Source organism: Ceratotherium simum, chromosome 13, assembly GCF_057802395.1.
Source record: "Ceratotherium simum simum isolate JZ-2026a chromosome 13, ASM5780239v1, whole genome shotgun sequence".
In the NCBI taxonomy this organism is placed as follows: domain Eukaryota; kingdom Metazoa; phylum Chordata; class Mammalia; order Perissodactyla; family Rhinocerotidae; genus Ceratotherium; species Ceratotherium simum.
Genome location: NC_141912.1, coordinates 25,716,641 through 25,726,695, shown reverse-complemented (window position 1 = coordinate 25,726,695; position 10,055 = coordinate 25,716,641). Strand labels below are relative to the sequence as shown.

At 38.1% G+C, this 10,055-nt stretch overlaps 1 non-coding gene across 1 annotated transcript; it reads right to left on the bottom strand.

Moving 5' to 3' along the window:
* Positions 1–1,669: 1,669 nt before the first annotated feature.
* Positions 1,670–1,742, bottom strand: TRNAM-CAU (transfer RNA methionine (anticodon CAU)). Its single transcript has one exon. It is a non-coding gene; the product is annotated as a tRNA-Met (tRNA).
* Positions 1,743–10,055: the final 8,313 nt, after the last annotated feature.

Below are 10,055 nucleotides of genomic sequence, written 5' to 3'. Positions count from 1 at the left end.
CTGAAAGACATGATAATTTTCTCATTTCTTCTAGACTATTCAACAATTTGAAGTTTGCTGAGGGACGATCCCCGGGCCCATCATGTCCTAAACTTCACCCTCAGAAATCTCGGGTATGTGGCGCTGGGGCTCAAGTTGAAGCAGTGGAAAGGCTGTGAGAGAGAGTCAAAATGCAGGGCCTGTCCCACTGCTCAGGCCTGCACAGTGAATTCCTTCCCCTGTCTGTCTTGATCATAATAGGTTTAGAGAACAGATGGGGTGGAATTGCTTTTCTGCTGGGAAGTTTTTGCATATTTGTTTTTATCCCCAGGAGCCTCTAAAACCAAAGAGAAAAAAGTATCCAGGTTCTGTGTGTGGCATATGAGAATGGCCTCTTTTTCCTTTTATAATTTTGAGGCTATTGCTTAGGACTAGCATTACAGCTGAAATATAGAGGCAGGGATGGTGAGGATGGGATCCCAGGCAGGTGGGTGAACACCTCGTTAACGACACACTTCCCAACACTCTCTTTCTTCTTCTCTTCCTGCGCGAATTCATTTTCTATAAATTCTGTTGGGAGTCAGAAGCTTTCTTTGCCTAACTCTCTCGCGATTTGCAATCCCCTCTCCAAAGCCAGATGTACTCCAAGACCTTAGACCCGCGTGTTCTCTCTTATTCTAGCTTCTCTAGGTCCCCGTCATTTGCCTTCCTTATTACCCAGGTTAAATCCCACGTAAATCCCAGAACTAGTTAGCAGAGAGGTCTTGTCACCAATAAAATTGACTTCCCTCGGCTTCTACAAGGGGTTGGGGGCCCATCCGCCACACAGCAGCCAGCATTGCTGAGACGAAAATGACCAGCACAGCGCCACACAGACCTTCTTCCTCTCTGACCGTCTCCGCCTGCTCCGGGATCCTCCATCTCTCTTCCTCTGTTTTCCTTCATCGTCTACATACAGTCTGTTGGAGTGTCGGTCAAGACATCGCCAGCGCTGTCAAGTCACCATACGGGGAAAAAGAATCAGGAAGATCTGATTTACTACAAAGACATCCAATATTCCCCTGTCTTCTACGTATATGCGCATGAAATTAAAAACAGGCCACCAAAAGGTGAATGTTTCCTACATCTGCATTGAAGTGTAAAACGCTGACGCAGTCAGCGGGGAAGCTGCCGGTACCGACCAAGAAGGAAAGAAACAGCACAGCCCGAGAATGAGGGCGTGGAGCCTACAAGCTCCAGCCGGCGATGTTAGTGAAGCACACGACGCAGATTCCTCAGCGCTATTGGCTATTTTGGGCACGTGGTGATTTCGGCGCTAGAAGTTTTACTCCCGACCTGGTTTTTCAGGAATACTCAGGACACTTGGGCGTCACTGCCACCAAGGCGGAGCCAACACCGGCCTGAAGACTGAGCATCTCCAGAACCTCCCAGGAAACAGTCTTTGCGCGGAGCGCGCGTCAAATGGGGCCCTGGAACGGTTAGTGTGGGAAAGCTCTGGCCCTAATAGTTACACTTTCTTGATATTTTAGAACAGAAGAAACTACGTCCCAGCTTCGAATAAGTGCAGCTATCCCAGGATGCTCTGAATATCTTATCTTTAAAAGAAGTTGTGGTTATCATCTGCAGTTAAAACAAATACAAGGAAAATGAACATGCTTCTAGACCGGGGGGAAAAAAAAAAGAGAAAGACTGCCCTCTCTGAGGCTCGAACTCAGGACCTTCAGATTATGAGACTGACGCGCTGCCCACTGCGCTAAGAGGGCGATGAAATGAACGTGTTGGTCAGCCTCTAAAGGAATCATGTAATTTCTCTGCCCTAGACAGGCTACTCCGAATTTCTTGTTTTCTTGGCCCAGGGTTACTGGTTCTTCAAGATGTTCCAAATATCTGGATTTCTTTTAGCCCGGCGCTCAAAAGAGCCTCACACCTGGAAAACGTGGTGTACTCACTGAACGATTGTGTCTGACCTCTGGTTAGTGTTTTCCCTCGTATTTTCTATTGATCTGGATCGTCGTTCCTTCAGAGGTATCAACGGACTTCTTATCGTCCTTAGTCTCCTCTGTTGGAATGGTAGACTCTCACTAAACAATATTTGAATGAATAGCTCCCAAACATGTCTACAGTCTACACTTATCTGTCTTAATTTAAGTCTACATTTCCACCTGTGTCGCCTGAGATATTCCCATCAAAATAGCACAAACCGACTCCATAAGTCTTCATGTTTTCTTCACCTCTATGTATCAAAAATTCTATTAAAGATTTTATTCACATAGTTTCATTTAGTCCAGTTTATTTATTTTTTACCATAAATCTATATATCACTATCCCCATTTTACTGATGAAAGTGAGGCTCAGCAGAATTAAATCCACAGCTGCTAAGCAGCAAAGCCAGACCTTGAAAAGGGATTTTGCTGATTCCGAAAAGTGTGCTGTCTCCACTCTAGACCATGTTCTCCCCGCCATTCTTCCCCACATCACCACATTCACTCATTAATCAAATATTTATAGAATTATGGATTCTTTAGTCCATTCAACAGACATTAATTCACAACCTGTCATGTGCCTGGCACCCGGGTTCAAAATTTCCAAGACAACCTTGACTGTTTGTCCCTTAAATTCCCACAAATACATTAAGGCATCAGTTCTCCAAGTGTGGTGCCCAGACCCATGAAGGTCCTGAGACACTTTCAGGATAGCTGTGAAGCCAACACTATTTTCATAATAATATCAAGGCTTTATTTGCTATGAAAAAAGCTGGTGGTTCAAAAACAACAGTAGGTTGCTGTTGCCTCCTGCTGGTGCCTCCTGTGGATCAAGGCAGTGATCGAGCGATACTAGCAGTCACTGTGTCTACAACTGCCACACGCTCAGGAAGAAAAGTGTTTTACTTAAGAATATCCTTCATGAAGCAATAAAAAATATTTGTTTTATTAGCTCTCATTTGTGTGAATAATAATAATTTGAGTTGTGAACTAATCTAGCTGAGTTTTTTTTTTCCCATGGAACACCATTTTTATTTGAAAGAATAAATAACAGACAAAACTATAATACGTTCAGATATTTTCTCAAAAATTGAAGAAATCAGCCTGTCACTTCAAAGAAAATAACTGACAGAAATTGTTTGCAATGATAAGATAATAGTTTTCAAGTGAAAATTAGTATTTAGGAAACTATGAACTTGCAGCTTTGTAACACTTAGAGACATTTCTGATGATATTGGTGATGGTATTAATGAATGTTCTTTTCTGTTTATTTGATATCGTATGCTGAAACGTTTCAACATTCGGAAGAGCTAAATATCCCAGAGGACTAATATGAGCAAGTTGTTATCAAATTATGCATGGGTAAAGGATCCCTTCAAAGTTAGTGATAAGGCTTCAGATTTCACATTACAACCAACCCTAAAGAAAGTACCACTGGTCAAGTTTTTGCGTAAAATCAAAAAAGAATGTCCATAATCACCTGAAAAGACCATTAAAATATTCTTTCATTTTCTGACAACATACCTGTATGAAGCCAAACCTTCTTCATATGCTTAAAACAAAACATTATATCTCAACATTTTGAATGTGGAAGCAGATATAAAAATCCATCTTCTATTAAGCCAGCCATTAAAGAGAGTTAAAATATATATAGTTATTTTTCATAAAATTATGTTACTTATGATGACACCTAACAGTTTGATCATTGTTATTTTATGGAAAATTAACAAACAAACATTTTTAAATTTGCAGTTTTAAATCTTAACCTAGTAAATATTGATAGATGCAATCCACAAAGATCTTTAAGTTTCACAATAATCTTTAAGAGTGTAAAGAGTCCTGACACCAGAAAGCTTGAGGACCACTACAATAGATTATTTCTGCACAACCTCTTTTGAACCTCTTTCTTCCTTTTCATTCCTTCATTCATTCTACTCATAATTATTGAGAACATGTTCTGTGCCAGGCACTGTATTGGGCTTGGGGCTTCAGAGGGAATTGGGCAACCCTTTACCTCAAGAGCTGACAGGATAAACAAAGGCCCAGTTCCCATACTCTTAATCTTCCTCATTGTTACAGCTAAATGATCCTACTAAATATTTCATTTTGATAATGTAACCATTCTGCTCTGTATTAATTTACTAGAGCTGGCATAAGAAAATACCATAGATTGGGTGGCTTAAACAACAGAAATTTTTCTCACAGCTATGGAGGACAGAAGTCCAAGATCAAGGTGTCAGCGGGGGGGGGGGGGGGTTCTCCTGTGAAATTAATAAAGGTAAATCTCATTTAAAATGGAGTCAGGATGCCAAAAGGGAGAGCTCTCATGCAGTACCACTCCAGGTCAACTACAGGAAATATAGTAAAATTTTTTTTAAATTTTTTGTTTATTGCAGTAACATTGGTTTATAACATTGTATAAATTTCAGGTGTACGTCATTATACTTCTATTTCTGCATAGATTACATCATGTTCACCACCCAAATACTAATTACAACCCATCACCACACACATGTGCCAAATTATCCCCTTCGCCCTCCACCCTCCCCCCTTCCCCTCTGGTAACCACCAATCCAATCTCTGTCTCTATGTGTTTGTTTATTGTTGTTATTATCTACTACTTAATGAAGGAAATCATACGGTATTTGACCTTCTCCCTCTGACTTACTTCACCTAACAGACACATGAAAAGATGTTCAAAATCATTAACTATCAGGGAAATGCAAATCAAAACTACAATGAGATATCACCTCACGCCCATCAGAATGGCTATAATTAACAAGACAGGAAACAACATGTGTTGGAGAGGATGTGGAGAGAAGGGAACTCGCATACACTGCTGGTGGGAGTGCAAACTGGTGCAGCCACTATGGAAAACAGTATGGAGATTCCTCAAAAAATCAAGGAAATATAGTAAATTACAGACCACAGCAGAAAGAAGACTCAACAGGAAAATAGTTACAGATGCCAACAGAAGTCTTCAACAGAAAAGAATGGTCAATTAAGGGAAGAAATGTACATTGCATCCCAAACAGAAATCAACTACACTAGTAACTCAGCCAATGAGAAACCATCATCACCCTGAACACTTGCTTTTCTCCAATGGACTTTCCTTCAAAACAACCTCTCCCAATTTCCTCCTTTTTCCTTATAATGTTCCTCTCCTTTGATTGTTGGATTTGCCTATGGTCCTCCATAGCATGCACATCCCGAATTGCAATTCTTTGGCTATTCCTGAATAAACTTGTTTTGCCGGTGAAATAACTGGCTGTTTTATTTTTAAGGTTGACGCTCCTCAGATCTCTCTCCTTGACTTGCAGATGGCCATCTTCTTGCTGTGACTTCTGTGTGTGCATGTGTCTGGTGTCTCTTTCTTTGTGTTCTAATCTCCTTTTCGTATAACGACTCCAGTCAGATTGTATTAGGGCCCAATCTAATGACCCCATTTTAACTTAATCACCTCTTTAAAGTCCCTCTCTCCAAATACAGTCACATTCCAAGGTACCAAGGATTAGAGTTTCAATAAGAATTTTGGAGAGACACAATTCTGCCCATAATATGCTCAAATTTTTTACATTTTTACCTCCATATTTTTCAGCCTTTGCTGTCATTACTTCCCTTCATGAGTATTTTAAAGCCCCCTCAATTAAAAAGGCCATATCCTTTTCTCACAGAGGAATTCCCACTTCCATGCCTCGTCCATACATCCATTTCTTCTGGTCCATACATCCATTTCTTCTTAACTCCATTCTTCAAGGACCATTCTTGATACTTTCATTCTTGTATGATCTTGTCTTTTTTCTCTGAACCCCATATCTCCTTGTAACCATCTTATGGTTTTTGCTGTTATGGTATTCAGCATGGATGTTTTACATCTTTAATTCATTTATATTAATTGTGAATAGTGATATTTTCACATTTGTTTCAAGCATTTCACTACGCCTTTCTCCTTCATTCTTGTCTACATTTATATTGATGTTTTATCTTTTCTTATTAAATAATTTTTCTCTATCATTGGGAAATTATAAGTTTTATCTCTGTTATTTTATTCTTAGTGATATTTTAATGCACATATTTAAATTAAGATACTATAGTGTTGTTCAACATCTCAAACTTCTCCTGAGTAAAAGAAAATTTCTATACCTTGAAACATATATGTTATTTTTGGTCCAATATTTTAGTTCTACCATATTTTCCAAAGTATAATTGAGCATTATTTTTCAAAAAGTTAATGTGTATTTAGATTTACCCGTGTATTTAGCTCTGTATTTTCTCACCACGACTTGCCTTGCATATCTTCCTGTAGAATGTAAATTCTTTGTCATTTTTATTTACTGATTTTTCCAAAGAGTCTAGAACAGCGTCTGAAAATATTTGCTGAAGGAATATATCTATGAAAATTTCCTTCCCTCTGTAGTATATTCTTGAGATTTCCTTTATTGAGGGTCAGTGTGGGATAAATTCTCATTTTCTTTTGACTTATGATATCTTTATGTCACTGTTATTCTTGAAAAATAAATTCACTAAATAAAATTTTAGTTAAATAGTTATTTTATTTCTTCAACTTGAAAATTCTATTAATTAATTTTCTAGCTAACAGTGCCACTTTGTAGACAATCTATTTTCTATTTTTTGAGGATTATTATTAGTCTCTAGTGTCATTTCAGTCCTTTTTTTCCTTTTTTCTTTTCTTCCTCTTTCACAATTTCACTGTGATGTAACTGGCTGTAGATTTCTTTTTATATTTCCAGATTTTGGTGAATTGGACTTCTTTAATCTTTACTTTCCTATAAATCTTGAAATTATAGGTCAAAAAATTCTCATGTATTATCTGTTCAGTTTTTTACTGTGTGTCCCATGCCCAACCTCCTCTCCTTGTAGATAGAGGTTATCACAATTGTCACTGAATGTGCCAGTGCTTAGTCATGTGACCATCCTGATACTCAGCAGAAAGGAACTGAGGGAGGCATAGCCAAATGTTAGAAATTTTTAAATATTAAATAGCATCAATGTATTTCTTAAGATGAAATCCATATAGAAGAAAGTAAAAGTTTCCCAAGGAAAGACAAGAAAACACACCATCAGAAGTAGTCTCCTAAAATGAGTAGCAAGTATAAACTCTAGAGCTTCAAATTATAAGGCTGGCAAGGGGTGACATCAGCAAGATGGCAGAATAGGAAGCTGCAGAACTTGTTCCCTGGCAGAGACACTAACTTAACATCAACATATCCAAAGGTCTGAAAATCCTTTATGAGAACTCCAGAAATCAGTTAAGAAGTTGCAGGACCCCAAGCAAGGGCAAAGCCAAGAACAGCCACATTGAAACGGATAAGTAAAGCCATTGCATTTTACCCACTATTGACTTTCCTCCAAGCTGGCAGAACTCAACGAGATCCAGAGAAAATGTCCAACTTACTGTTTCTCCCTTGGCAAGGAAAAAGAAGAATGAAATGGCCAACATTCTGGCTTTTAGGGGGCAGGCTGCCCAAGGGACTGGTTTCTGTCTCACCTGCCTAGGAGGGCTGACAGGGAACCTTCATACTCTGGATGCCTGTGAGCAACTGAGAACAAAGGAGAGCTTGACTGTTTGTTGTAGCACCACAGAACCTGCAGCACCACAGATAAACACCAGAGGGAGCAAGAGATTATGAGCTTCAGAAAAACAAACTGACAAATTGCTCTATTTGGGAAATTCCAAGCACCAGCTCAGCGAAGACACCTCTAAGAGGTCTTCAGAGCCTCTAACCAGGCCTATTGGTGAAGGTCTTCCCCTGTACAAAGACACTCTGTAAAGACTGGGTGAAGTGGCTGTTTTTTCAAGTGCCCAAATCCCAGCAAAAAGTAAGGCATATAAAGAAACAGGGAAATATAACCCAATCAAAAGAAAAAATAAATCTCCAGAAACCAACTAAAGAAATATAGATCTATGAATTGCCTGACAAAGAATTCAAAATAAGCATCTTAAGGAAGCTTAAAGAGCTACAACACAACACAGATAGACAACTAAATGAAATCAGGAAAATGATACATGAACAAAATGAGAGTATCAGTAAAGAGATAAAAACTATTTAAAAAATCAGAAATTCTGGTGCTAAAGAATATAATAACTGAATTGAAAAAATTTACTAGGGAGATTTAAAATTAGTCTTGATCAAGCAGAAGAAACAATTAGCAAACTCAAAGACAAGTTATTTGAATTATTGAGTTAGAGGAGCAAAAAGAAAAATAATGAAGTGAAGAAAGTCTAAGGGATTTATGAGACATCATCAGACAGAGTAAAATACACATTATGGGAGTCCCAGAAGGTGAAGAGACAGACAAAGAGGCAGAGAGCCTGTTTGATGAAATTTGGCTAAAAACTTCCCAAATCTGAGGAAGGAGATGGACATTCACATTCAATAAGCTCAAAGGACTCCAACTAGGATGAAACCAACCTACATTGAGACACACTATAATCAAATTGTCAAAACTCAAAGACAAAGAGAGAATATTGAAAGCAGCAAGAGAAAAGTGACTCATAACATACCATGGAGTTCTCATAAGATTATCAGTGGATTTCTCAACAGCTACATTCTAGGCCAGAAGGGAGTAGGATAATATATTCAAAGCTCTGAAAGAAAAAACTTGCCAACCGAGAATAGTACATCTGGCAAAACTGTCCTTCAGAAATGAAGGAGAAATAAAGATCATCCCAGATAAACAAAAGCTGAGAGAGTTTATTACCACTAGACCTGCCTTACAAGAAATGCTAAAGGGATTCCTTCAAGTTGACATAACAGGATACTGGACAGCAACCCAAAAGCATAAATATAAAGCAAAATATTTCACAAAAGCAAAAATATAAAGCTTTCTGATAAAGGTAAAAATAACACTGTAATTGTGGCACATAAATCACTTTTAATTCTGATATTTAAAAGATAAAAGTGCTAAAAAAAACTAGACAACTATATTAATTGATACAAAATATAAAAATATGTAACTTGTGACATTGGTAACATAAAGTATGGAGGGGAGATGTAAAGGAGTAGAGTTTCTGTATGAGATGTCATCAGTTTAACATAGATTGTTATAACCATAAGATGTTTTACATAATCCACATGGAAACCACAAAAGAAAAACCTACACAAAAGACACAAAAAAAGAAAATGAGAAAGGAATCAAAGGAATCAAAGAAAATGAGAAAGGAATCAAAGCATGTCACTACAAAAAATCAATGAAACAAAAAGGAGGGCAGGCAGCAAGAGAGGAAAAGAGGGACAAAGGAACCACAAGACAAAAAACAATGAACAATGAACAAAATGGCAATAGTGAGTCCTTCCCTATCAGTATTTTCTTTAAATTTAAATGTATAAACTCCCCAATCAAAAGACATAGAGTGACTGAATGGATAAAAAGATAAGATACAACTATATGCTGTCTACAAGAGACTCACTTTAGATATAAAAACATACAGAGGCTGGAAGTCAAAGGATGGAAAAAGATATTCCATACAAATGGTAATCAAAAGAGAGCAGAGGTGGCCATAATTAAGTCAAAAACTGTCACAAGAGACAAAGAAAGGACATTATAAAATGATAAAATTGTCATCACCAAGAAGATATAAAAATTATAAATATATATGCACCTAATGGCAGAGCACCCAAATATATGAAATATTGCCAAAAAAAAAAAAAAATCCCCAGTGGGGAAAAGAATATTACTCTGTTAATTTAGGACTTGGTGCAAGCAGGAGTTCTTCATGCTACTTCATCACAATTCAACCCAATTTGGCTGGTCAAAAAGGCCTGTGGGGTATGGAAACTGGCAGTGGACTATCACAGCCTAAATGTGAAGGTTCTGCCCTTGGCCCCTGTGCTACCAGATGTCGTCACCATCACTGAGACAGTGACAAACCACATCAGAGATTGGTACTCTGTTATTGACTTGGCTGAAGTCTTTCTCAGTTTCTGCTTGTTATGAGGATCAGAACTAATTTGTGTTCATACATGTACTTTCACTGTAAGACAAAACTACCTCATTTCTCTTGCAATATGCCACCAGTGGGTGGGACTTGACCTTCAATAAGCCTAAGTCCCCACAAAAGTTTTAGTCATC